Source organism: Pongo abelii, chromosome 16, assembly GCF_028885655.2.
Source record: "Pongo abelii isolate AG06213 chromosome 16, NHGRI_mPonAbe1-v2.0_pri, whole genome shotgun sequence".
Taxonomy (NCBI): Eukaryota; Metazoa; Chordata; class Mammalia; order Primates; family Hominidae; genus Pongo; species Pongo abelii.
This window is the reverse complement of record NC_072001.2, coordinates 36,714,820-36,742,519: the sequence shown is the minus strand read 5'-3', so window position 1 is coordinate 36,742,519 and position 27,700 is coordinate 36,714,820. Positions and strand designations below refer to the sequence as shown.

General features: G+C 37.3%; 2 protein-coding genes across 3 annotated transcripts in view; one reads left to right on the top strand and one right to left on the bottom strand.

Annotated features, from left to right (window-relative positions):
• The window catches only part of CHRM5 (cholinergic receptor muscarinic 5), a 99,209-nt gene extending 87,987 nt beyond the window's left edge, over positions 1–11,222 (bottom strand). For both annotated transcript variants that reach the window (XM_024232643.2, XM_002825253.4), the window contains exon 1: positions 10,523–11,222. The gene's annotated coding sequence lies outside the window, so the exon portion shown is untranslated. The remainder of the gene's footprint in view (positions 1–10,522) is intronic.
• Positions 1–27,700, top strand: part of AVEN (apoptosis and caspase activation inhibitor) — a 168,395-nt gene that overhangs the window by 59,454 nt on the left and 81,241 nt on the right. The gene's annotated exons all lie outside the window — the stretch shown is intronic.

Sequence of the window (27,700 nt, the reverse complement as noted above, 5' to 3'; positions counted from 1 at the left end):
ATAATATTTGGTCCAAATCTTTCATTTTTTAAAGGAGGAAACTGAGGCTCATAAAGGTTGAGGTTTAACTTAAGGCCATACAAGTATTTGTTGGAGATGAATTGCTCAGATAAGAGTGTTTTCTGTAGGTTCATAAATAGTGCAGTTTTATTTGTTTGTTTGTTTTTGAGACAGGGTCTTGCTTTGTTGCCCAGGCTGGAGTGCAGCCTCAACCTCCTGGGCTCACGTGATCCTTCCACCTCAGCCTCCTGAGTAGCTGGGATTATAGCCACACCCTAGCATGCCAGGCTAATTTTCGTATTTTTTATAGAGACGGGGTTTTGCCATATTGCCCAGGCTGGTCTCAAACTCTTGGGCTCAAGCAATCCTTCCTCCTTGGCCTCCCAAAGTGCTGGGATTGCAGGCATGGGACACTGCATCCGGCCAACAGTGCAGTCGTTAAATAATAGCCTAGATACCCATTTAAATTCCAATTTTTATTTTGAAGGGGGGTTTACAAGGTGACTCCTCTGTGGTTGTGTCCTTTGGAGTAAGCTGTAATCAAATTGATATGCAGAGAGGAAGTAAAGGGTTCTTTATTAGAGTAGACTTAAAATGTGGAATATTCTCAAGTATGTCAACCTTTCTAAACAGGATGAAAAGGAAACCTGGAGCATTATATGAGCCAGTAGGTCCCATTTATTATCTGTTTTTTGATTTATCTTGTTCTGCTACCCCTACTCCTTACTCTCGCCTGGCATGGACATACATCTCTTTCCTCTGTCCATTTTTCACATGTTTGTTCTTGTTAGACTTGGGACTTCAGGGTGAAAGTGAACATTACTCTCTGGTTTCTTCTAAGTTTGTGATTTATTAATATATCCTTCTAATATTTCTTGGGTATAGGAACCAGGGGAAAGGGAAAAAGTAAGGCCGAATTCTGTTTTTCTCAAACTCTTGGGGACGAATTTGTACACTTTAATTTTATTTATTTATTTATTTATTTATTTATTTATTTTGAGACAGAGTCTCACTCTGTCACCCAGGCTGGCATGCAGTGGCGTAATCTTGGCTAATTGCAACCTCCGCCTCCCAGGTTCAAGCCATTCTCCTGTCTCAGCCTCCCAAGTAGCTGAGGTTACAGGTGCCTGCCACCATGCCGGCTAATTTTTGTATTTTTAGTAGAGACAGGGTTTCACCATGCTGATCAGGCTGGTCTTGAACTCCTGACCTCAGGTGATCCTTCTGCCTCGGGCTCCTAAAGTGCTGGGATTACAGGCGTGAGCCACCGTGCCCGGCCTGTACACTTTCATTTTCATTTGGTGTTTTATTTCCAATTATTAAATGTACTCCCCCACTCTGTTTTTCTCACTCAAGACACTTCCTGTGTCTACAGTGGGTTTGCCGTAGTCTAGTACCACACATGTTCAGAGGGTGCTCAGGAAATATTAGTAATACATAAGTGTCACTTTGTTCTGAACGGCCAGTCTGCATTGGTTCTGCCTAGAGAGAAATTTCCTCTTTCTTCATGTACTTGGATCGCTAAGGTTTTCTGGTTGAATTTCTATGTTTTTAAAATAGTTTTATATAGACATAGTGACTTTCGAAATGGTCCTCCCTCCCTCCCTACCTCCCTCCCTTCTTTCCTCTATCCTTCCCTCCCTCCCTCCCTCCCTCCTTCCTTCCCTCCCTCCCTCCCTTCCTTTCTCTCTTCCTTTTCCCTTTTCTCTTTCTCTTTTTCTTTTCTTTTTTCTCTGTTTTGACAGGGCTTGTTCTGTCACCCAGGCTGGAGTGCAGTGGCATGTTCACAGCTTGCTGTAGCTTTGACCTCCTGGGCTCAAGTGATCCTCCTGCCTTGGCCTCCAAAGTGTTAGAATTACAGAGGTGAACTACCACACCTGGCCTGAAATAGTCCTTTCTAATTCAAACCTGGCTGTTTTGCCAGGGAGGACTTACTTGCTCTGAGACCATATTATTGGAAACTTAGAGTATAATAGAGAACCTTTGATTCTTCACTTGTAGAAATAGTCAGAATTTCAAGGTTCAAAATTTCACGGACATAGACATAGGGCTGTAATGAGAAGGAAAATATGTATGTACCATCCTTTCTTCCAAAGTGTCCTTGGAGGAGAGCAAGCGTAAGAATGGTGCTCAGTGAGGCCACAAGGCTGGGATACAACAGCCTGAATCAAAGCACGCTGTCATAGCCTCCTAACAAAAGAGAATGTCAAGGTTTGAAACCGGAATTCATTATAATATGCAGTATTTTATGTACTTGTAAATAAAGGTAAGGGAGTGTAGGAGGAGATGATAAGGGGAGGATTTGTTTGAATCTGTCTCATCTTCTGCTTTGTTGAAGTGCTAATCAGATGATCTTTCTATCCTACCAATATATGAGAAACAGTGTCTTAGAGTAAGAGTACTGGAGCTTGTTCTTGTTATCCTGAAGGCAAGCTTCCCTGTCTCATGTAAGAACTCTAGCTTTTTGTGTTCCCTTTAAATGTATTTTTTGTGGTTTTTGTTTATTTTGTTGCTAAAAAAGGTAGTGCGGATTTTGTTAGTGAGGAGACACAGAGCCTTTCTACCTTCCTATCTCCTTGGTACCAAATTAAACCAAAAATTATTTTTTTCTATACAAGATATTAACCTTGCCATAACTAATTCATGGCATTGTGACCATGAGTTTAGCTATCTCTTTTCTATATAAGGAATCACTGCTGGGAATTGGTTTCCTTCCCAAGGGACCCTGTAATTTTGATTATTTTACTTCCATCCAGGATGTCACTATACCACAGGAGGCTGGCTGACTCAGGGGTGGGAAGAAAAGGCATAGAAAAATAAAGTAGCTTATGTTTCTATGCCTAGGATGTTTGTTTCAAAAGTTCAGCTGGGGATCTGAGGCAGGAAAGGTACAATAAATTTGTGTTACAAATTTCAACTGGTCATCTGAGACAGGAGAGGTACAATAAATTTATGTTAAATCTTTTTTCGTTTCTGTCTTGCTGTTTACATTTATTTAAAATATTTTAAATGGAGATATACCATTATGCCTACAGAAGGTCCTATTCCTGATACTTAAAAAGCCTAAATAAAGATGTATAAATTTTAACCAGTTCCTAATACACTTACAGAATAAAAGTGTGTTGTTTACTGGAGTTTTTCTTCCCAGATCCATTTATGGAGAGGCCATAAAAAATCTGATGCAGGAATGGCAGAAGTTTATATTTGTTAAAGCTGTGTAATAAGTCCATGGGTATTGGTTGTTGGTTTAAAATAACTCTACTTAAAATTGAATCTCAAGAATATATTTGAAAATATTTTAAAGTATTTTAGAGAAAAAAGCGACATTACTCACTTAGGAGATTGGCTTCAAAGCAGGAATCATTTGAGATTTTGGATGAATAGTTATGAGAATTCCTTAGTGAATAGGACAGTGCTGGAGATGATCACTGAATGCAGATGAATACATTGTAATAGAAATAGTATGTCATAATAATTGAAACATGGCTTTTTTAGATGGAAGATCATATTTCCTCTTTTAAAAGTTGATTTTATCCAATATATCCTGCTGGTTATAATATTTAGTTATATATGGAGGTTCAAGCTTAAATACTTGAGCCCCATCTCACTTGCAAAAGCAAGTAAATTACAGAGTTCACAAACCTGGAAACAACTCAAGACAACTCCAGTGTTTGGCGTAATGTTGTTAGGTGAAATAATACTAGAATATTATACAAGGGACCTGGTATTTCTTTCTTTTCTTTTCTTTTTTTGAGACATAGTCACTCTGTCACCCAGGCTGCAGTGCAGTGGTGCAATCTAGGCTCACTGCAAGCTCTGCTGCCCGGGTTTAAGGGATTCTTCTGCCTCAGTCTCCCGAGTAGCTGGGACTACAGGCATGTGCCACCACACCTGGCTAATTTTTGTATTTTCAGTAGAGACGGGATTTCGCCATGTTGGTCAGGCTGGTCTTGAACTCCTGACCTCGTGATTCACCTGCCTCGGCCTCCCAAAGTGCTGGGATTACAGGCGTGAGCCACCGTGCCCAGCTGGGACTTGGTATTTCTAATAAATTCTGTTGTTTTCTCACACTGAATTCTGAGTTCTATTATGACAAATTCTCACTTTTTGTTTCTATGCTTTCTTGATTGCAAATGATAATTTTCTGAGATTTTGTTAATTTTAGTTACTTCTGGAATATTCCAACCCAAATTATAGATGTTTAGTCCTTTTTAAAATCAACTTATAATTTATTTGAATCCTAGGTCTTGGTTGCTTGATCAATGTTTAGGCAACAGAATAATTGAGTAGCATTCTGCATAGCTAAGTAGCACTGTTTTGCAACCTGTGCCCTCTTGCTCTAGAAAATACTATTGCTTGACATATACCAGGAGTTTTAGGTTAGAGTATTTGGCAGTGTCTATACAGAATCAAAAACTTGCATTAAAATGGAGAAGAATACCTTTGTGAATCCTCTAGATGGCAGAACAATTACAACAAATATATCTTAGAAGGTGTCCAAGAAGCGTGTGGAGGAGAGAGTGTAGGAGAGATGGGGTGAGAAGGGGACCTGAGGGCTCTAAGCTTTCTGTCTCAACCCAACCAGGGCAGATCTGCTCTTGTATGTCTTATATCTTGACATTTTATCTAAGATGTTGTTTGAAAGAAGGAACATGGCTAAAAACATGATAAGATGTCAAAACTCAAAATCTGTGGTTTTTTTTTCCTTCAGGAGAGTTTCGCTCTTGTTGCCTAGGCTGGAGCGTAATGGTGCAATCTGGGCTCACTGCAACCTCCACCTCCTGGGTTCAAGCGATTCTCTGGCCCCAGCCTCCAAGTAGCCGGGATTACAGGCGTGCACCACCACGCCCAGCTATTTTTTGTATTTTTATTAGAAACGGGGTTTCAACATGTTGGCCAGACTGGTCTCAAACCCCTGACTTCAGGTGATCCACCTGCCTCGGCCTCCCAAAGTGCTGGGATTACAGGCGTGAGCCACTGTGCCCGGCCCAAAGCTCAAAATCTTAAGTTGTGCACACCAACATCAAATCACAGATTTCTGTGAGGACGTACGCATGAATTATTCATGTACCCTGAGCATCTTCAGACTATAGCTGCCCCCACCCCAACACACATGCTGATGAATTCTAGAGTGATGCTGGCCTACTTCAACACTCTGCTACTTTAATTTCTATCATAGGGGTTGAGGCACAGCATAGTCTTTTAGCCTTTGTCCCTGCTTTTAAAGAAATCACCATTGTTGGTATATTGTATTGTTGGCATAAGGAGAAGAGATGACTTGGGGAGATACAACATAGGTAACTTGCAAAGATTCATTTCTCACAGAGAGTGAAAGAGGGAGAGGGGGCAGGGAGAGCATCCAATAGAATAAATGTAAGATTTTAAGTGTGTCACTTTCTCCACTCATCTTTGAGTAGAAAGATAATTGTAGTATCTCTTCAATTTCATTTGCAAAGTGCTTATTCAGATTCCCCTGAAGTCACTTTTTAATAGCAAGACCAATTTAGATCCTTTTGGATTATCGATGAAATTCTAGATCTAGTGGTATAGCAAACGTGATTTCCATATGTCAAATAGAGCAAAAGCATAAGGGATAAATTTGCTATCCTGCATTTGCATACCTCATAATATCATATAATATCCCTAACAGATATCATCTCCTTATAGCTATTATTTCAGTATAAACTACTTTAAAAGACTCCTTCATTAGACTTTCCTGCAGTTACCTACTTGCCTATTATCAGTGAAATGTAGCTGAGGTATATTTTAGGATCACTATTCTTCTGCCTGTCTGAGATTGTACCTGAGAATGCATTAAGATACATTTTCGCATTCATTTAACACATCTGCTGATTAACTAGTCCTGAGCTTACCTTGGGAATAGACAGATAAATTAGATGTGGTCTTTATTCTTAAGGCCCTCAACCATGAAAAATGCAATTTCGTATGTCAGACAACTATATAAATAGATTTTCTTATGTTTTTAACTTTTAAATTTTTTATAGAGATGGAGTCTTGATATGTTGCCTAGGTGGGTCTTGAACTCCTGGCCTCAAGCGATCCTCCAGCTTTGGCCTCCAGAGTGCTGGGATTACAGGTTGCGCTTGGCCATAAATAGGTTTTCAATGCAATCTAACAAGGTGTTATAAAGGAAGTATCCTCAAAGTGTTGGGGAAGTTCCTAGACATGAGAAGCTCTTCTGTAGGTATTACCAGAAGTTACCCAGAAGTTACTGCATGTAGAGGACTGTCTTTGCAACACAAATGAAGGGAAGGTATACAGTTGATGAAATATTAACAGTTGTACCATGTTATATACTGAGACTGATAGATTTACACCAACAGCTTTCTAGGTTACTGTACCAAAAAATTCTATAAATAGCTAAGGATTTTTAGTAGATAACTGAACTGGAAATCATCTCTGGCTTTTGCTTCTTAAAGAATACATTATTCAGTGCTACATTTCTATAGTGATAATCAGGAAATAAGAAGGCCCACATAGTCTGATGATGACAACAGTGTGACGTCAAACAATGTCTATAAAAGTGGTAATGTTTTCTGATTGGTCTAGATTCTTGAGTTGTTTCACTAATAATTTCAATACGAAAAATGGAGAATGTCAGATTTTTAAACAACTGCTGAATAACCCATTGGTTGTAATGAACCAGTACATAGGACTGAATAAATGCTTTAAGAATTCTCTACACACCACTGGATCAAGCAATCTGTGTAACTGTAGACTTCAGCTTGACTTGTAATTATGCGTGGAGTTGTTACTGTATTTTTTACACATCATCTTTGTATAGGCTCTGAGTCTAGGAGGATCAGTCACAAATGACTGATACTCTGAATCCTGGTATTGCCACTAATCAAAGGACAGACTGCACATGTGTTCAGTGTGGAAGGATTAGTTGGTCTGCTTTGTCCTTTGGCTACTGTTGCAAACAGATTACAAAAAGAGGTCTGTATATGCCTATGTGTTTGTAAAAGGAGCTTTCATTTTTGTTTCCTTTATTGAACCCTAACTCCTGATTTATTTTTATTTATTTTTTACAAATATTTGTTGAAGACTTTCAGAGAACACAGTAGTTTTGCTAATTAAAGAGAGTCCTTTGTTTTTTTGTTTTTGTTTTCTGTTTTTTGTTTTTTTGTTTTTTTTTTAACAAATCCATGCTTTTTTAGAAAGGTGTTAACCAGCCCCCTCCCTGCCCTCATACTAGTCCATGTGTCAGATACTAATTAATCTATGTCATGGGATCACTTTATAATCTATATTTAGGGATCTCTTTCTCATTCAGAGACACTGTCTTTCCCATTTTGGGTGTTTTGGTAATTTTTCAATTTTCTGAGTAGCATCAGTGTTTCTGCTTGAACCAAGGTGAAATTTTGCATCTATTCCTCAGTTCTCTAGGGGCCTCTTTCATGACTGTCTGCTTGCTTACTGGGATTTTCCTTACTCTCATTTTATCATGGTCTGTGAATTTAACCAACATGATGTTTACTCCCGCTTTTGAATTATTAATGAAGAAAACTGTGAGATGGTACTTTTATTTTTAATAGTTGATGCTGAAAACGTGACAAATGCAATAAAAGCATCTTTCTCTAATTCAGTTCCTGTCATGCATCTCTTTAGTGTCTTGGTGATATGGCTTGAAATAATAGTGTTTACATCTCTCTTTTAGCTAGTTCACACTGAAAGCATATAATCATCTGTTTGATATCAGAGCCACTTCCCAGTCACAGATTGTGATGTCACAAACCAAAGATTGTTCTCTCTCAGCAGGAAGAAGCTGGAGAGGAGATGAATCTTCATGGTGAACCACATCCTTATTCAAATTTGGTCACTTCATAAGGAAAATTAACCATAATAAGGAACAAATATATTGCCTAGTTGAAATGCCCAGTTGAATTAAGCTTGAAACACTGTGCCATTATAATGGAATGAAAAAAATTCCTTATGAAAACTTAAAGTTATAATAATGAAGGTATAAGTAAATATATATTTAATGCATTTAAAAATATTATGCAATGTCAGTCCCTTTAAGTTAAATGCTAACACAGAAAAATGAATTTTAGGTATGTTTCTGATTTTATATACAAAATTATGTTGCTTGGTATTTCAGACAAAAACTACTTTTTAAGATTGTTATGTCAACATACACGAAATGGATGTGTTCATTTTGACCTAGATGCCTATTTTTATTTTATCATAGTTTAAATAAAAAGCTTATAGCTTTTGGATAATTTAAAATGACCAGAATTTAAGGATATAGCAATAGGTATTATTATAAGGATATGGCAGCCAAAATATTTGCTGCATTTCTATGAAAGGAACTAATGATACACAATCACATTACTTTTACAATATAATACTTTTATATAATATGTGTGAATGAAATACATTGTAAATTGCAGAAACAAGTAGGCAGGTCATTGACTACATCCCAAGACTGTTCAGAATCTCTTTAATTGTTAAATCTATCAATAACAGGGAAAAGTTCTTATAAATAAACCAAATCTTCAGGTACTAGCATAAAATCCCTCATCCATTTGTACCCATAAGATGTAAACTTGAAGCAGTTTTCAATTTTTTTTCACCCTACATGAAGAAAATACAGATTATTCCAAATTGCTGTAGGGTATTTTTTTGAAAGCTGTTACTGAAACTTCAATAATCACTTTTCTGAATGGGTTATTATAGAGCAAAGCCTTGATTTGGAAAGGAAAGAAAGTGAAAATTCACTGGGATTGATGCTGACAAGGACCAAATTGGGGTGGAACAAGGTAGTATTCATTTGCCCAGCCATTGTCATTAGAAGGTGACTTATAGAAACAAAGCCCCCAAATTAGTGGGATATGAGTCTCTGTTTACATTACAATGAGTAAATAAAATCCAGAACACTTAAGGAATATTGTTATCTGCTCCCTTTAATTCTATTTATTGGAAGCAAATTGAGCATAATAGAAATTTCATACTTTTGTCCAAGTTAATTAAAAAATCTTTAATTATAATTTAAAATATTGATTAATATTCTTCATTTAAAATAGCTACATATTTTTGAATCATGTCTGTTTACAAACTGTAATATCATAATAAGGAGGGAACAGATGAAAAGAACCCTTAAGGGTTCAGCTATTTCTCAGTGTAGGTAAACAACAACAATACCACCATTAACTTTTAGTTATGTCTGGTATGCATAAGAAGTATTTTGAGATTTCTAAATAAACATTTTTTTCGCTGAAACAAATTGGTGTATTAGATAATCACTACTTGTATTAAATTGCTGCTTTCATTTGGTACTGGAAAATGACAGGTAAGTTTCTGTAATGACTTCAGATGCAAAAGACTTATGATATTTAAGGTTATTTATAGACTGTCTTGAAAAGCCTGAAGGGATCATATAATTTACTCCCTTAACTAAAATTTGAAAAAAGGAAAGAATTCAGTGAAATGGAAGAGAATTTCTAATTTGACTACTTTTAGACAAGTATTGAATACTTACTTCTGATAACTTTATGTATATTATATTACCACAAGATCTCCGTAGTTAGGTGTGATATGCTCGTTTCCCTGTCTCCTCTCTTCTAAGATAATAGAAATATTATTTGTTGTAGGACTTCTTTATGATAAGGTGCTTTGGACCTAAGTTTTCCAATGAAACTTATGTGAAAACCAATGTGGTTGGGATTTCTGCTAAATGATAACGTTTTGTTGTTTTTACATAAGATTGTCACTCAAGAAGTCTCATTATGCAGTGATTTCTAGGGAATTTCTAAAAGGCACTGTATCTTTTAAAATTCTTTGATGGCTTCACTAGTGCTTTGCATTTTACAGTTTGGACCACTGACCTGAGTCAAAGCTTTTGAGGTTTTAAGGTACCAGACATCTTTCATCTTTTTATCCTCTTGTTAAATCTGAAAAATGTCTTCATTTAGGCTGTTATAAAAATGTCTAGTATCTTTAGGATAAATTAGCCCTATCCTACAAGAGTGTTATACCTCGATTTAGTAGAGATTATTTTTCTTTAGTATGAATGAAATGACATCACAGCTTTTTTTCTTCGTAACAATAGAAATCAGTCACTGAGCTTTTGTTCCTTTATATGAATAGAAATATTTAAAATGCTTATTAATTTTTCTTTGTTTTATCAAGTACTCTGGGAAACAAAGTTCATTTGAATATTGTTGGTAAACGTTATCTGTGAATGGCTCTTATGCACCATTCAGGGCTCTCTTCATGCATTTTTTTCAAGCTATTAAATAAAACAAAATTGGGATAAAAATAAAGACAAAGATGAGACAAATTCAATGAAAAATGAATGGGAGTTTTGGATGCTTTATTATCTAGTTCTGAGTGACTTGTTTATGCGGCATAAGTAAAAACAAGCATTTACCTCAGCTTAAATCTGCAAAAGATTAAGGAAGGGTTGCAAGAAATTCAAATCCACTATCTCATTCACAGCACGAGCAGATTTAATTTCAGTAGACAAGATATAAATTAAGGTTATAAAATTAAATCTTACCTGGCAGTGGTTTGTTTGAAGCTCAGTAATTTGAACTCTGGCTGGAAATAGTAAGCTTCGAGACCCGAAATGCCTTCTCTACTTTCCTTTCATGTTTTATTTTGCCAGTGTTTTATTTCTTGCAGTGTCTTTATATCTGTATTCCTGATAATCTTGTAGCATTAGTTAGGATAGTATGCGGTAGACGAAGACTCCATTTGGATAGGATTATAGAACCAGAAGGGTGAGTTTTGCCTTTATCTGATAACAGCAGTTGATCTGACCACAAACAATTTGAGTGTTGAGAACTTATTAAAGATTCATTGAATGCTTCAGCAATGAGAAATCCTGGTTGTTCCTATATGCATTTTACCCCTGGAAAAGTTCTGCTTGTTCGTATTTCAGAATTACACACGCTTCCAAATCAAGCTGCTTTAAAAAACATTATCTGGACTAGAAGCATGGATGTTCTTGCACTCTCTTGCTTTCCTTTCTCCATGCCAACTTTTCAGTCCATCAGCTTCCTTTCCGTAGAAGATGAAGGCATTTCTTCCGTCTTCCTCATGCTTTTGTAACCCATGCTTCTGGTACACTGTTTTTTGAATAGTGAGGTAAAAATCCAGAAGGAAGCACGGCTTTATCATGTCTCTGGACGGTGAGCGTACTTGGCATGAATGAAGAGCTGATAGGAGCTATTCAAACCAGACAGCAAACTGATGGGATGACGCTGCCATACATAAAAAACTCATTAATTACTTCCCCTGCTGGACAGCAGTATATCCTGAAAGGAAGAAAGAAAGGAGCAGATGATGATATTCGTTTTGATAGGTGTTCTCTGTTTGAACAGCTTGTCATTGAGAAGCGAATCCAGGAAAAGCTGCAGCTTCAGAGTGTGATCAGGTAGAATGGGCAAGAGTTATTTGACAGACAGTTAAGTGACGTATTTTGGGAGGAAAAAGAGGGCTTAGCATGGAGGTAGCTGGAATAAAGTTCCAAAATGCTTTTGAAAATGTTCATTTTTTCCTGTTAGTCTTTTTGGCTAGAAGCTTTTTTTTTTTTTTTTTTTTTTTAGCTTTGCTAGGCATTATTCACAGACATGTTGCTGAGTTATTTTCTCATATGGTTTTCCCTAAAGATGGAAAATAATTTTTAAAAGTCTTTGAGATAGAAAGAGTATACTGTGAGTTTTAAACATTTGTAGCAGAGAAAAGGCTCTTTTTTTTTTTTTTCCTTCTAAATGTATGCCTGTTTTATACATCTTTTGGGCATATGCGTTTTGTTGCTTTGGAGTAAAGCGTTATAAGTCCTCATTTGATACAAACTTTTAACAGGGTCTTCATTAAAGCTTTTTCTTAAGTTAGATGAAATCCAGATTAGCTGTATAAAAGAATAGATTTTTAAATGTCAATTTAATAATTTTTGCACTTCAGTTTTTAAATTTAAAATTCAGATTTTTAAAACTGCACTTCAGTTTAAAATTTAAATTTTAAATTTAAACGTTTTTTTCCCTGCCTGAGTTCTTTATGAGTGTATCTAGACAATATAATGTTTTTAAGTCTTTAAAAAATTATTATGGAACATTTCAAACTTACACAAAACTGAAAAATAATACAAAAATAATACATGAACCTCCAGAAACTCATTACCAAGATTCAATAATTGTCAGATTCAATTCTTTGCTAAAATATTTTAAAGCAAATCTCATTTCACCTAGTCGTACTTTAGTATGTATATTTTTAAAGTATGGACACTTTGTCACATGACCCTGTGCCATTATCACACCTAACACATTGGCTGTAATCCTCTGGAGTTGTGTAATATCCAGTTCATTTTAAATTCCTTGTGTCTCAGAAACTATGTCTTTATGTAGGTTTTTTCTGAGTGAGAATCCAGACAAAGTATACACTTCAATTGTTAGTCAATAGAATTTTAAACACTGACTTAGATGAACATGTATGAGAAAGAAGTAAATTTTAGTTTTATAGTGGTCTTTGACACACATTTGTAATAGGAATATTTATGCAAGAGAACATACCTTTAGAATATTTTCTTGAACTTTTCCCACTTAACATTGCACGATACTGAAAAGGATTGTAATTTCCTATGGTAATGATTGGTCATTATATACTGGTCACTTCTATAATAAATACCCCAGGTTTTAAGCCACTGCTTATTACACCATTTCGATGATTGAATGTGACTTAGAGTTCAGTGGAGATCCAAAATGAGAGAAGTAAAAATCTATCAAATGGGGCCATTGTGTTTATGAGAATCGATGACTATAACATTATATATGTTTTTCATTAATGTCAAGGTTTTTTCCTAATGAATTTTAATTTTTCTATGAAGTTTGAACTCCTAGCTCCTTTCTGGTAAAGCATAACATTTGGCTGTCCACTTAACTTTTCCAAGAATACAATAGCACGAGGTCCTGAAAATAACTTGTGTGCCACACCCTCACCTGTCGAAATTCATTCTCATTCAGGTTCTGTCTCTCTTCTTACTCATCTCATCTCATCTTTCAAATTGGCCAGATGAAAGAGAATGGGGGTGGTGAATATGGAGAGCCATTAAAGGGGTGTAGATGGAAATTATAATTTTCTGTTTCCATCTAAGCTCAAAGCCACTGCTGAGGACCATGCTCCCATTTTTTATGGAGGGCAATAGAATACCTCTCTCCCAAGGTACTCACTCTTGAGTATCTCTTGTCATATGTCATGTTATGGCATGAACATTTGGGAGCTTTGTGTTACACTTTATGTTCTCAAATTATGCCTTGTCCTTTAAATCTTGCTGAACAAGGACTATATGTGCCAATCACTTTTTGAAAGCTTAGTAAGTAGTTACTGATTATCACCATTTAATATAGATAAGCTGAATGGGAAAAGGTGAGCAAAAATGCTTCTGTTCTCTTTCCAAGTTGTCTCTGAAATTTTTCTCAGTCATTTATAATACAATGTCAACATAGGAGAACACTTTGCAAATATGCAGGTTCTGCTGGAGAACTTGTAGGGTGGGTGAAAAAGTGGTTATAGAGGGAACTGGAATAATAGATTATGAGTGTATTTTGGGTGCAAATATTTCATGTCGGTATCTCTCAGTACTTTAGCTATAAACTGAATTAATAGAAAAACATTGACTTAAGTACTGACCTATAGAGTTCCAAATTATACTTCAGCCATTGTGGGAAGTAATTTTCTCCAAGACTTTGGTCTTGGTATTCCTGATGTTCTTTTTTTTTAATAAAAAGTTGTATTTATTTTTACTTTCTACAGGATGAACTTTCTGCTTTGAAGCAAGGAGTTGTCTACATGAATTGTATTGTTCAGAGATCTAATAGGTTGAGTAGCTAGTTGGGTGGATGGCTTGTTTTTCCACCCCAAATATGAAGAGGAGGAAAGTCTTAGGGATATGGACTTTTATGTTTTCTTTGATACATATAATAAAGCACATTTTTCTTTTGTTCAGATGTCTCAACTCTCATCTACCTTTTTACAACTCTGTGTATTCTCATATTTAAACTAAACTCTCCCATTGCCCACTGTAAAGTTGGCTAAACAACTTCAGAAGATCATAGACTTTCAAATGAATTTATGTATAAGATAAATGATTTTTTCTTTTACAAGGTCCTTTTTTGCTATAACATTTGGTCCATACCTAGAGTTATGCTCATAGCTGTTTACAAAATTATAAATACTTTTATGAAGAAAAAAGTCTCTCCTTTATGCTCTCCAGTTTTTAGATGAGTAGGATTTGTGGTTAATTATTTCTTCCATGGCAACGGCTTACTTTTAGGGCATTTCAATATTTATAATCTCAATTGAGTGTGATTATTTTTCAGTTAATAAACGAAGAGAAAAAGTTGCATTTTAAGAGAGTATTGTGGACTTATGGAAGCTGTTTCTAAAATAAATACGCTTTTAAATTCTTGTTGAAGAAATCAAATCTTTGTTGACTTACGTGAGTCATGCCATGCCATTTTTAGCACATTAATTGTAATAATAGACATTTATTGACTCCTTACTAGGTACAAGACCAGTGCACTTGGTTCTTTGGATTTATAATGCATTTACTTTTAACAGCTCTGAGGCAGACTGTTATCATTCATCTTCTATAAAGAAGGAAACTGAGGTACACAAAGGTTAAGTAACTTGTTCAAGTTTACCCTGTTATTAAGATGTTGAACTGTGATATGAACCCAGCCTCAGTGGTTTTAAAGTCCAGTAAGATTGCCTACTGAGAATAACGATCATTCCACTTAAGCGTGAGACTCCCAGTATAATGTTGAAAGAGTGGCGTCTCTCCAGCATAACTAACATTCTACAAAAATGAGATCTGCAGTTTCTTGGAGATCTTAGATAACCTGGAGAGTTGACTGTCTTTAATATATAGGGAATGTGTTCTTCCTGTTTTCTATGTCTCGAATTTATAAAGGGTGATTTTCTTTCTTTCCAAAATTGTATTATGGCCTCTCAAATAGCAATGTGTTTTAAAATACTAGTCATTTATGTTCTATTAAATTTTTTTAAAAAACTAAGTAGTAGTATGAGGGGGGATATGAACTAGATTTGTTGTACTTTGCAATACAGTTGATTATTAGGAAACAGTTGCTGTCTTCATATGTATTACATTCAGGTAAAATGATTGCATTTTTTTTCTTTTGGCATCAGTTTGTTGGAGAAAAAAGATTGCATTTTTATTTTCTAATTTAAGACACTTTAAACAAATCTTTCATTTTAAAACTTCTTTAGTTTATTCCTCTACCATAGCACCCACTTTTTTCACTCATCTCGGGCCTTAACCTGTGACCTGATACTTGGCTCTTTCCTAATTTGTCATCCTTAAGATTTTGACCTTATACTGAACTGCAGACAACCACTAGAGGTCTCCAGACCACACTTTAGAAAGCTCTGATTTTACAACCATACCCTAGTAAGTGGAACAGATATGTTCGGGGGGAGATTGGGTACTAATATTCCTCATTAAGTATTTGTGAAATGCTTCTTATATTCCAGGTTCTAGAACTATGCTATGTCCTGGGGGTAGACTTTTTTTTTTTTTTTTTAAAGTAAGGACTTAGACCCTAAGAACCCTGTAGGCTAATGGGGACACTAACATTTGAACGTGTGGTCACAAGATGTCATGTTAGGCACACCCACATCACATCCTTTTAGATCCTAATGACTGGAGTCCTTTAGGTTTCTAAGTTTGTGAATGCCCCACTAATACTCTCTATAGCGAGATCACTCCTGCTTTCTTGATGAGCCGATACTGCATCAATCTGGCAAGGAGCCATTCTCTGGGGGCAAATAGGATTATTTGGATGGGCTCTGGGGTTTTTTTTGTTTGTTCGTTTTTTCTTTTTTTTTGTTTTTTGAGACAGAGTCTCGCTCTGTCGCCCAGGCTGGAATGCAGTGGTGCGATCTCGGCTCACTGCAACCTCTGCCTCCCGGGTTCAAGCCATTATCCTGCTTTAGCCTCCTGAGTAGCTGGGATTATAGGCGCCTGCCACCATGCCTGGCTAATTTTTGTACTTTTAGTAGAGATGGGGTTTCACCATGTTGGCCAGACTGGTCTCAAACTCCTGACCTCAAGTGATCCGCTTGCCTCAGCCTCCCAAAGTGCTAGGATTATAGGCATGAGCCACCGCGCCCGGCTGGGTTCTGGTTTTTTACTTTCTGATACCCTTCTCAGCAGCTCTGGCATCTGATCTTTAGGGAAGCACTTCATACAAAAGCCAGCCGCTGCCTGTCTCAGTGAACAAGGCAGATCCCACAGAGATTTTAGACCTTCCATTTCCATTTTGCTTTATATCAGAGAAATTTTAAAGAAAGGATCTGTCTTCCTCTTGGATCTCTTGTCTGTTAGGGGTGTTTAAATAGACAGATATCTCATAGTAACCGTCTTAGGGACGTATTCTGAGTAACCCATGTAAAGCACCTAGCACAGTGCCTGGCACAGAGAGGGCAGATGCCTAGTAGATGTCAACAGTTGTTATAATTATTATGGAATTTAATTTAATTTTACTGCTGGAAGGGACTGTAGAGATAATTTAGTCCTGCCACCCATTTTACACAATAAATTTTAGTGCTCTTTTCCTTCTCATACAGGCATCTAACTGTTAGGAGTTGTTCTCTTCAGTTATCCCATGTTAGGAAGGCCACAATTTTGATTTAGTCATTATCCACTTAATGATTATACTTCTGTATGAGAATTTTTTTTTTTTTTTTTTTTTTTTGAGACCGAGTCTTGCTCTGTCGCCCAGGCTGGAGTGCACTGGCGTGATCTCGGCTCATTGCAAGCTCCGCCTCCTGGGTTCACGCCATTCTCCTGCCTCAGCCTCTCGAGTAGCTGGGACTACATGTATGTGCCTTCGTGCCTGGCTACATACACATTTTAGTGGGAGCATGAATAAATGAAAATGATCTTGATCATAATTGTATGATATGCAGAAGATAAGGGGGGAATTATAGACAGATTTTATGCAGGGAAATTTAGTGATTTGTTATGTTTTTAAAGGATTTGAGTCTGATGTGGCATATTAAAAAATTTAGGAATTAGCAGGAGGTTATGATGATGATCCAGGGAAAATATGATGATTCCTTAGACTAAGGGAATAATAGATGGAAAGAAGGGGACAGATTACAGGAATATACGGAGGTATAAATGATAGTTTGCTGATGAATTAGGTATCTAGGTATGATGGGGAGAGAAGTGTTGAGAATGACCCTGAGAACTCTGGCTTGAGTAACTGTGGCTGGAGGTGCAATATGCTGAAATTGGGGAAGCTGGATGAGGAACAGGTTTGGGAAACGGAAATCAAGAGAGAATATTGAACAAGATGGGCTGTGGATCTGGTAATTCTTACCTTCTGAAATACTTGAGGCATGTGAAGGAATACTTTACAATTGACATATGTGAGAAGCCATACACTGTTACTTGTTATTTTTGTAAATAGGTCCTTTTTTCCCCCATTCCTTTGTTTTTCATGGTTTTTTCCTGTCTTTGTTTTTTCCTGTCTCTGCCACTTACATGTAACACTTACCAATCATAACTTCTCTCCGTGCAAGTATTTCAGTGAGATAGGAAAGGAATTAATGAATCAATCTTTCTATGTGGGGTGTGGTTGGAAATAGCCACTCTAGGAATAAATATGCTGTACTGTGCCCCCCAAACCTGGTTGAAAATAATTTCTTTAAAATCATCTATGAATGATTTTTGATATGGAACATTTCTTTAATTTTCTAAAAAGATTTCTTGGTTATACTGGTTCATAGGAACAAACTCTCCTCAGATGATCAGGCACTTCATTTTTGTCTTTTTTTTGAGACAGGGTCTCACTCTGTCGCCCAGGCTGGAGTGCAGTGGCGTGATCTTGGCTCACTGCAAGCTCCACCTCCCGGGTTCACACCATTCTCCTGCCTCAGCCTTCCAAGTAGCTGGGACTACAGGTGCCCGCCACCATGCCCGGCTAAGTTTTTTTGTATTATTAGTAGAGACGGGGTTTCACCGTGTTAGCCAGGATGGTCTCGATCTCCTGACCTCGTGATTCGCCTGCCTTGGCCTCCCAAAGTGCTGGAATTACAGGTATGAGCCGCCGCGCCCAGTGCAGACACTTCATTTTCTAGATGAGAATGCTGAGCATCTCAGAGGTTGGCATTCACCCAAGGATGCAGATCTTGTAACGAGTTAACAGTTGATATGTTAGAGCAGTAGAACCCTAAGAATCAAAATTCTAGCCAATAATTCCTCCTATGAGACATACCATTTACTTATCAGTTTCTCTAATAAGAGAAATTCTTATGCATAATGAGAAATATATTTTATGGCTGGGCATGGTGGCTCATGCCTGTAATCCCAGCAGGTGTGAGATTTAGGAGGCCGAGGCAGGAGAATTGCTTGAGCCCAGGAGTTCGAGACCAGCCTGGGCAACATAGTGAGACTCTGTCTCTATAAAATATCAAAAAATTGGCCAGGCATGGTGGTGTGTACCTGTAATCCCAGCTACTCGGCAGGCTGAGGCAGGAGGATCGCTTGAACCCAGGAGGTCGAGGCTTCAGTGAGCCAAGTTCTCACCACTGCATTCCAGCCTGGACAACGGAGCAAGACCCTGTCTCAAAAGAAAAGAAAAAGAAAAGGAAATATTTTTACCAGAAATACATTTGATAAGGTAAAAATATTTACATTATTTCTGTAAAGACTTCATATTTAAAATTTGATAAGATTGGTACTTTAGTCCTCAGTTGAACAAATAGTTTAGCACCTAAAACATGTGCATTGTTCTAGACACTGGATATATGAGCATGACTAAGGGATAAACTCTGCTCCCAAGCAGCTGAATGGACTGGGGAAGACAAGTGTATCAAGGAATAATGTTATCTTTATGTTATACTCAAGTAGCTATAGAACAGAAGATAAAATGGGGCTCACATGAAGGAGGAAATAGCTAGTTTAATCTGGAGATGTCAGGGAGGTATGTTAAGCTATGTCAGTTGTAGACATTGGTTAGGTGCTCTTTGAACCCCTTCAAAAGAGTTCATTTTATTTTTATTTTTTAAGAAGTTCATTTTTTTTTAATCCCGAAGCATTAATAAGATACTTATGTGCTAAGTGATGAATGTAGTTCTGAGATTAAATATAAAACATTTAAAAAATATTTCTAGTGGAAGTGGCAACAAAATCTCTCTCTCTCTCTCACACACACACACACACACACACGAGACACAGACTCTCTTCCTCATTTTAACCTAAGTATTCTAGTTGCCATAACAACCTGATTGTGGTAGTGCATTTGCTGCTATGGTTGAGGTTGTGTCAGCAGTTTCATTATAAGCTGCAATTTTCAGGATCCTAAAATTCAATGTCACATTCACAGACGTGACATATAAAATTCTATTTATTAATTTGATTTTGCCTCATACTTAAATCTCCAAAAGGTATTCTCCTCTCCCCCTGTGTTGAAAGAGGTTCATATATCTGGTTTGTAGGATTCTGCTTTTGTTAATTTGTATTTTATTTCTAAAAGAAACCTCCATATCTGATCACGGTCCCTTATTTTATAAAGAGGAAGTTGAGGCTCTGAAGGGTCATCCGACAAGGCCCTTGCCTTGCCTTTTCACCCTTAGGCAAGTCATCCGACACGAATCTAGTAGTTATACACTACTGCACAGATGCTGGAGTTCAGTGGCATCTTCTGCTTAGTGATCTTTTTGATTTTTGGTTAAATCTCACCATGACATGCCTTTCATTTTTTTGCATATGTGTCTCTTTGTGTATTTGATATATATCCTTTCTGCTATAATAGGATTCATTCTGTTGTCACATTCCGTGTTGTAGAAATTGGTTTATATGTCTTTCTGATCTCCACTAAACGTTTCTGCAGGGTAGACACCATGCTTTACTCCTTATAATGTCTCCAGCATTTGCTGAGAAGGACCAGCTCTGCCTCCTCTTCTTCCTCGTTCTCATCCCAGTTCACCTGGTGTCTGACCTTCCTTGTTGCTTATTCTTAGTGCTTGAACCTAATGACCTGTCTTTAGAGGGGTTGGGGAGTGGGCACTGGTGTGGAGAGGAGGGGGCCTCCCTCTGCCCCTAGGGAGAGTCTGGGGGTTCAAGAGTGTGGTGCTTGGAGGGCTGTGGCTATGACTGAAGTGTAGGGAGTAGTGACAGAGGTTAAAGAGGCATTAAGGGGCCTGAAGGTAGACTTGGATTGGACTTCCTGCTGAGGAATCTGAACTTTGTTTAGTAGGCAAAAGGGACCTATTGAAAGGTCATAAGCAGGGAAGTGATATGAAGAGATTACCTAAAACTGCTGCACATTCAGGTCCTTGAAGACTGAAATTTGTATTTAAAAAAGTATGGCATAAACAGGTAATCATTCTATCTGGTAGGAAAATGTAAGGTCAGAGAAGAGAGTAATTAATTCTGCCTTGGGTTTGATGACAGGAAGCTTTCACAAATGAGGTGATGTTTCAACTGGATATTAAAGGGTAGCTAGGATTGCACCATGCAGGGAAGTTGGGAAGATGGAATTTTAGACGTGAGAAGCAGCTTGAGGGAAGAATCAGAGGCAAGCATATGCTTGGCATATTGGGAAAATCTTGACCCTGCTGATGTTGATGTGGTGCCAGGTCTGAGGAGACCAATGGCTTGCGAGGAGACTGGATAGGATGGGCTGAAAGCAGGTCACCAAAGGTTTTTGGTGCCCCACTATGGAGTGAAGATTTTTTGCTCTAGATAGAGGGGAGCTGTGAGCTTTAAAAAAGCAACTAGAAGACACGAGCAGACCTATGGTACAGAGAAATACCTCTAGCAGTTTAGAGGATGAATTAGAAAATGAGAGCTGGATGCTATTCTACCAGACCAGGTAAAATAAACAAAGGTGCCTGTTGAACTAGGATGGTGGGATTAGGAAGAGTATAAATAGAGGATTAGGAATGAAGAAGAGGCATGTTTCAAAGGTTAATTTAGCAGATGTGATTGGCTGTATGGGGAAAAGTGTATAAAGAAGTTTTCTTTATTTTCTTTTCCTTTTTTCTTTTTCTTTTTTTTTTTTTTTTTGAGATAGGGTCTCGCTGTCTTGCCCAGGCTGGAGTGCAGTGGCGTGATCTGTGCTCACTGCAACCTCTGCCTCCTGAGTTCAAGTGATTCTCCTCCCTCAGCCACCTGAGTAGCTGGGATTACAGATGTGTGCTACCATGCCTGGCTGATTTTTTTTTTTTTTTGTATTTTTAGTAGAGATGGGGTTTCGCCATGTTGGCCAGGCCAGTCTTGAACTCCTGGCCTTAAGCGATCCACCCACCTCTGCCTCCCAAAGGGCTGGGACTTCAGGCGTGAGCCACAGCGCATGGCGAGAAGAAGTTTTCTTATTCAAGCGTCTAGGTGAATTATTTTGCAATTTATCAAGGTAAGGAAAACAGGAGAAGACAGATTTGGTTAAAGATAATATTTTGAAAAGTTCATCCACATTTTAAAATTTGGGGTATAATTTACATATAAAATGCTCAAATCTTAACAGTTTGATAAGCTTTGACAATTTATGTACACCTGTGTAACCACTTCTACAAACGAGTTATGGAATAGTGGTTCTCAATATTTAGTGTGCATCAGGAACACCTGGATGGCTTGATGGACCATAAGTTGCTGCTCCCACTCAGAGTTTCAGATTTAGTAGATCTGGGGTGAGGACTGAGAATTCAGCTTTCTAACAATTCCCAAGTGCCACTGGGTTCAGGGACCACACTTTGGAAACTGCTGATATAAAATACCGCTGTCACTCCAGAAAGGCCCTCTTCGCCATTTTTGCCTCTCTCCCCAGGCAATCACAGTTCTGATTTCTAGCACTGTGATTAGTTTGCCTGTTCCTGGACTGCACAAATGGAATTATTCGGTATTCGCTTATGTCTGGCTTTTTTTTCATACACTATAATGATTTTGAGATTCCCCTATGTTGTTGCATGGGGTTTATTCCTTTTTACCTGCTGACTAGCATTCCATCATGTGACTAGATCACAATTTATTTATCAGTTCTCCTGTTGACAGACATTTGATTTAGTTTCAATTTTGGGATATTATAAATAAAACTTCCGTGAACATTAATATACAAGTCTTTTTGTGGTTATATGTTTTCATTTCTCTTGGGTAAATACTTAGGAGTAGGATTGTTGGGTCCTAGGGTAAATTTATGCTTAATTTTATAAGAAACTGCCAAAATAGTTTTCCATAGTGGTTGTAATGTAGTCAAATTGTGATTAAATTTTTACTGACTCCAGTGAAGATCCTAGACATCGACTAGACTGAAGGACTTTTTGTCAAAGAAGAAAGGTCTCTAATGGACAAGGAAGCTTGGCAGTGTTACCCTTTGGGATATACGTGTGGCTAATTAACAGTGACAATGGAACTCTTCCAAATCCTAAGAGAATTGAAATCTATGTTTAGATTTAAAAAATGTAGTTCATTATTCATTCAAAGAACAGTTAATAAGCACTTACCGTATATTAGCCATAGAAGGGCACATGGCTCCCAGTACTGTTCCTGAGGAGCTCACAGGTAAAACAAATTATTATACTTTAAGAAGGTGCAAGGCAGTGCCTTAAATCTAAACTATCTTACTCCTAGTTTATCTGAATGTTATTTTTCCAGAAATTCTAAATATCAGACAATGAGGACATAAACCAAAAAACCCAAAAAAACTCCAGAACATTTCACATCACTGGGGGAAAAGATGGATTTGTCAGGAAGATGGCGTTGGTCCAAGTGGAGTTCACCATCTGGGAAAAAAATTGGTATTCAAACCTCGTATCAGGATGATGTCAACATGTGCCAAAGAGTTTAATGCAAAACAAAAACTTAATGTAATAAAAATATTAGGACAAATTATAGACATACTCTTTTCTAATGTCAGAATAGGGAAGGTGTTTTAAAATATTGGACAAAATCCAGAAATACAAGGCTGTTAAATCTGATTATCTAAAAGTGACGAATTTCTGCACGGCAAAACCCAGCATAACCAAGGCCAAAAGATAAATGATTGTGTGTGTGTGGGTAGGGGAGATAGGATGGTGACTCATTACAGAGAACTAGTTTCCAATATATATAATGTGTTTTAACAACCCTATTAAAACTGGGCAAAGGCTATGAGCAGACTGTTCACAGAAAATGAAATGCAAATGGCTCTTAAACATGTGAAAAGATGCTCAACGCACTCATAGGAGAGATGCAAATTAATTAAACTGAAATACATATTTTCAGTTATCAGATTGACAGATCAGAAAGTTTGATTAGACTTTGCACTGGCAAGAGTGAGGATGCGCAGTGTTGGAGAAGAAGGGCATTTCAAGGTGAGGGGAATTGGAGGAGCGGGGAGATGGAAATGGAAAAGGTAGGGCCAGCACATTAGAGCAGGACAGGTGAGCTAATGTAGGGGCAGGCGTGTTGACTTTAGCAAGGAGCGACAGCTGGCGCTCTAGTGTCATGGCAGAAGCAGGGAAACTAGATAGCTACACGCAATAACTACAAATGCTTGTCACTGCGGAGGCAGACGGCCCTACAGATAACAGCCCAAGGGAGTCACCCCAAAAGGTTACATTATTCCCAGCATTTTCCATTTAAGAAAGCATTAAAATAGAATTTTTAATGGAATGAAAATTTAACACTCTTAACAAATTATAATTTAAAGATATATTCTTCGGTTGTCTCAAATTTAATTTTTGGAGAATATATATGAAGATGCTGAATAAATGAAACACATCTCTACTGGTTTAGCTGCTTATTGCTGTTGTAGCTTCTCTTACGGTGAATTATGTTACATCGCTGAATGCTTAGGACAAAAATATGCAGTCATGCCTGTGTCTCCCTTTGGTTGCAAAGTAACTGATTAGGAGAGAGATTAACTATTAGTGTTTAATTTTGGAAAATCAAGTAATGCATGTAATTTAACAGAATGGTGCTTTTCTTTTTAATTCCCATCCCCCCGACATTTCTTATTTTCCTATGACTTCTGCCTCATCACTCATTTTATTTTCAGAATTCTAAAGTTCATAATGCTCTTTAAAATGAAACTATCATTTTCCTGACTAGTTTAGTATTGGAGGTTAATAGATAACTGCTTGAGATACCTTTTGGTCTAGGATGTTATAATTCTGTGTGGTACATTATAGTTTTAAGCGTTGTACGTTGTGGATTGTGCCTGCAGATTTATACATATTAGGGGCAAATAGAGCACCAAATATTTAATGATATTCTTGATTGCTTACAGTCCTAAAAAAGAATGTAATTGCATGTTCAAACCAACAGGTTAACTTGATTTACATTTTCCTTCTCACTGTCAATTTGGTTGCTATCTAGATTTTATTTTTTAAATTTAACCCTATACCCAAATATATTTCAATAGTTCCTTGAGTCACTAAGGCAAAAGGTTAAGGGAAAAAAGTACACCTAACAGAATACTTTGAATATTGACCAGCAAAGATTGTATAGTATTTTCTGACAGTTAAGGTTATAGATTACATTTAAAAAAAATTAAAAAAGACAATACTGTGGTGTCAGATAGATAGTATTCTTTATGGTATCTGAAAAGCAAGCTTATTTTATATTGAATTCTTATACAGATGGGCATTATCCAAAATGTCTTGTACTCACTCCAGTGCAAAGCTGTAGAAAGATAACCATTTGGTACCTTCCAGTGGCCATTTCAGGGACTTTTCTGGGTAGAAAATCTAATGGTTGAGAAAATGTTGATATTGATAACTCAGATATTATTTATCTTAGTTAAAAAGAGTTGAGTTTGTGGGACTAGATACAGATTGAAAAGTCTTTATTATACTTCAAGTTCTAGGGTACATGTGCACAACGTACAGGTTTGTTACATCGGTATACATGTGCCATGTTGGTGTGCTGCGCCCATTAACTCGTCATTTACATTAGGTATATCTCCTAATGCTATCCCTCCCCCCTCCCCCCACCCCACGACAGGCCCTGGGGTGTGATGTTCCCCACCCTGTGTCCAAGTGTCCTCATTGTTCAATTCCCTCTTATGAGTGAGAACATATGGTGTTTGGTTTTCTGTCCTTGTGATAGATTGCTCAGAATGATGGTTTCCAGCTTCATCCGTGTCCCTGCAAAGGACATGAACTCATCCTTTTTTCTGGCTGCATAGTATTCCATGATGTATATGTGCCACATTTTCTTAATCCAGTCTATCATTGATGGACATTTGGGTTGGTGCCAAGTCTTTGCTATTGTGAATAGTGCCACAATAAACATATGTGTGCATGTGTCTTTATAGTAGTATGATTTATAATCCTTTGGCTATATACCCAGTAATGGGATTGCTGGGTCAAATGGTATTTCTTGTTCTAGGTCCTTGAGGAATAGCCACACTGACTTCCACAATGGTTGAACTAGTTTACAGTCCCACCAACAGTGTAAAAGTGTTCCTATTTCTCCACATCCTCTCCAGCACCTGTTGTTTCCTGACTTTTTAATGATTGCCATTCTAACTGGCGTGAGATGGTATCTCATTGTGGTTTTGATTTGCATTTCTCTGATGACCAGTGTTGATGAGCATTTTTCATGTGTCTATTGGCTGCATAAATGTCTTCTTTTGAGAAGTGTCTGTTCATATCCTTTTTCCACTTTTTGATGGGGTTGTTTGATTTTGTCTTGAAAATTTAAGTTCTTGAAAGTTTAAGTTCTGTGTAGATTCTGGATATTAGCCCTTTGCCAGATGGGTAAATTGCAAAAATTTTCTTCCATTCTATAGGTTGCCTGTTCACTCTGATGGTAGTTTCTTTTGCTGTGCAGAAGCTATTTAGTTTAATTAGATCCCATTTGTCTGTTTTGGCTTTTGTTGCCATTGCTATTGGTGTTTTAGTCATGAAGTCCTTGCCTATGCTTATGTCCTGAATTGTGTTGCCTAGGTTTTCTTTTAGGGTTTTTATGGTTTTAGGTCTAATATTTAAGTCTTTAATCCATCTTGAAATAATTTTTGTATAAAGTATAAGGAAGGGATCCAGTTTCAGCTTTCTACATATGGCTAGCCAGTTTTCCCAGCACCATTTATTAAATAGGGAATCCTTTCCCCATTGCTTGTTTTTGTCAGGTTTGTCAAAGATCAGATGGTTGTAGATGTGTGGTGTTATTTCTGAGGCCTCTGTTCTGTTCCATTGGTCTATATCTCTGTTTTGGTACCAGTACCATGCTGTTTTGGTTACTGTAGCCTTGTAGTATAGTTTGAAGTCAGGTAGCGTGATGCCTCCAGCTTTGTTCTTTTTGCATAGAATTGTCTTGGCAATGTGGGCTCTTTTTTGGTTCCATATGAACTTTAAAGTAGTTTTTTTAAATTCTGTGAACAAAGTCATTGGTAGCTTGATGGGGATGGCATTGAATCTGTAAATTACCTTGGGCAGTATGGTCATTTTCATGATATTGATTCTTCCTATCCATGAGCATGGAATGTTCTTCCACTTGTTTGTGTCCTCTTTATTTCGTTGAGCACTGGTTTGTAGTTCTCCTTTAAGAGGTCCTTCACATCCCTTGTAAGTTGTATTCCTAGGTATTTTATTCTCTTTGTAGCAATTGTGAATGGGAGTTCACTCATGATTTGGCTCTCTTGTCTGTTATTGGTGCATAAGAATGCTTGTGATTTTTGCACATTGATTTTGTATCCTGAGACGAAAAGTCTTATTTTCTAATATAAATGTTGGGATTCTTAGGGATCTATGTGTTGTTGAAATGAAGTGTTTTTTTTTTTTTCTTTAGCCTCTTATGGACAAGGGTGTATGACCTGTCCAACTTGGTGTTTTGGGCATATGTAGGTGTCTTCCTATAGTGCCCTATTAGGCATTCAGACATACTTTTTGGTTGATTGATAAATTCTTGTCCACGCTGTTTTCCTCAGTTGGATAGTTTCAGTTCCACATCTAGTTCAACAATCTCAGAAGATTAGGTAAAATTGTGTAGTTATTACAAAAAATGCATATTTAATATCTATTTTTTCGTTTATGCTGTTTTGGGAGCCAGTTTTTAAAAAAGATGTAATACTCTTTCATTATTTATGCAGTTTCCTATCTTTTTGGAGGATCATTGTAATTTTTTTGCCATTGAGTATGTGGGTATCTGACTCAGAAAGGGAAGAAATACTGAAATTACAGTGGATGAGAATTTCTCATTTCCTGCTAACCAGGTTGCTACAGGTGTACCAATTATGGACAAGCATCTATCTAGACAGATAATGTAGGATAGATTTAGGAGTCATCTTCTAATGGTTTGGGGAATAGGTTGCAAGGTATATTGCTCTCTTTGCTAATGCTTTGCCTCCTCCAACTCCCTCTATCTGTACCTTTGAACCTGGAGTGATTTTTTTCCCCTTTTTGATGTGGAAGACAGGCTGACTTATCTTGCTATTGAAGATAATATCATTTCCACCCGTTTGTGAGCTGCTGTTATCTATATATCCACCTTGGCGCAGATTTATTTCTAAAGCTAGACCAGACAGAATTTTGTTCTAAAATATATCTTTTGTTACTGCAGCCACATAAACCCTGAATAATCTATACATCTTGCTATTGAAATAAAATGGATTTTTGAGCTCTAGAGCTCTGCTTACTTGGGTGTGGATAGTGCATTGTGTGTAGTAAGTATTTAGGAAATTAATGTTTGGCCTTGGTCTTATCCAGCTTTCCAGATGGAGTTGAGAGT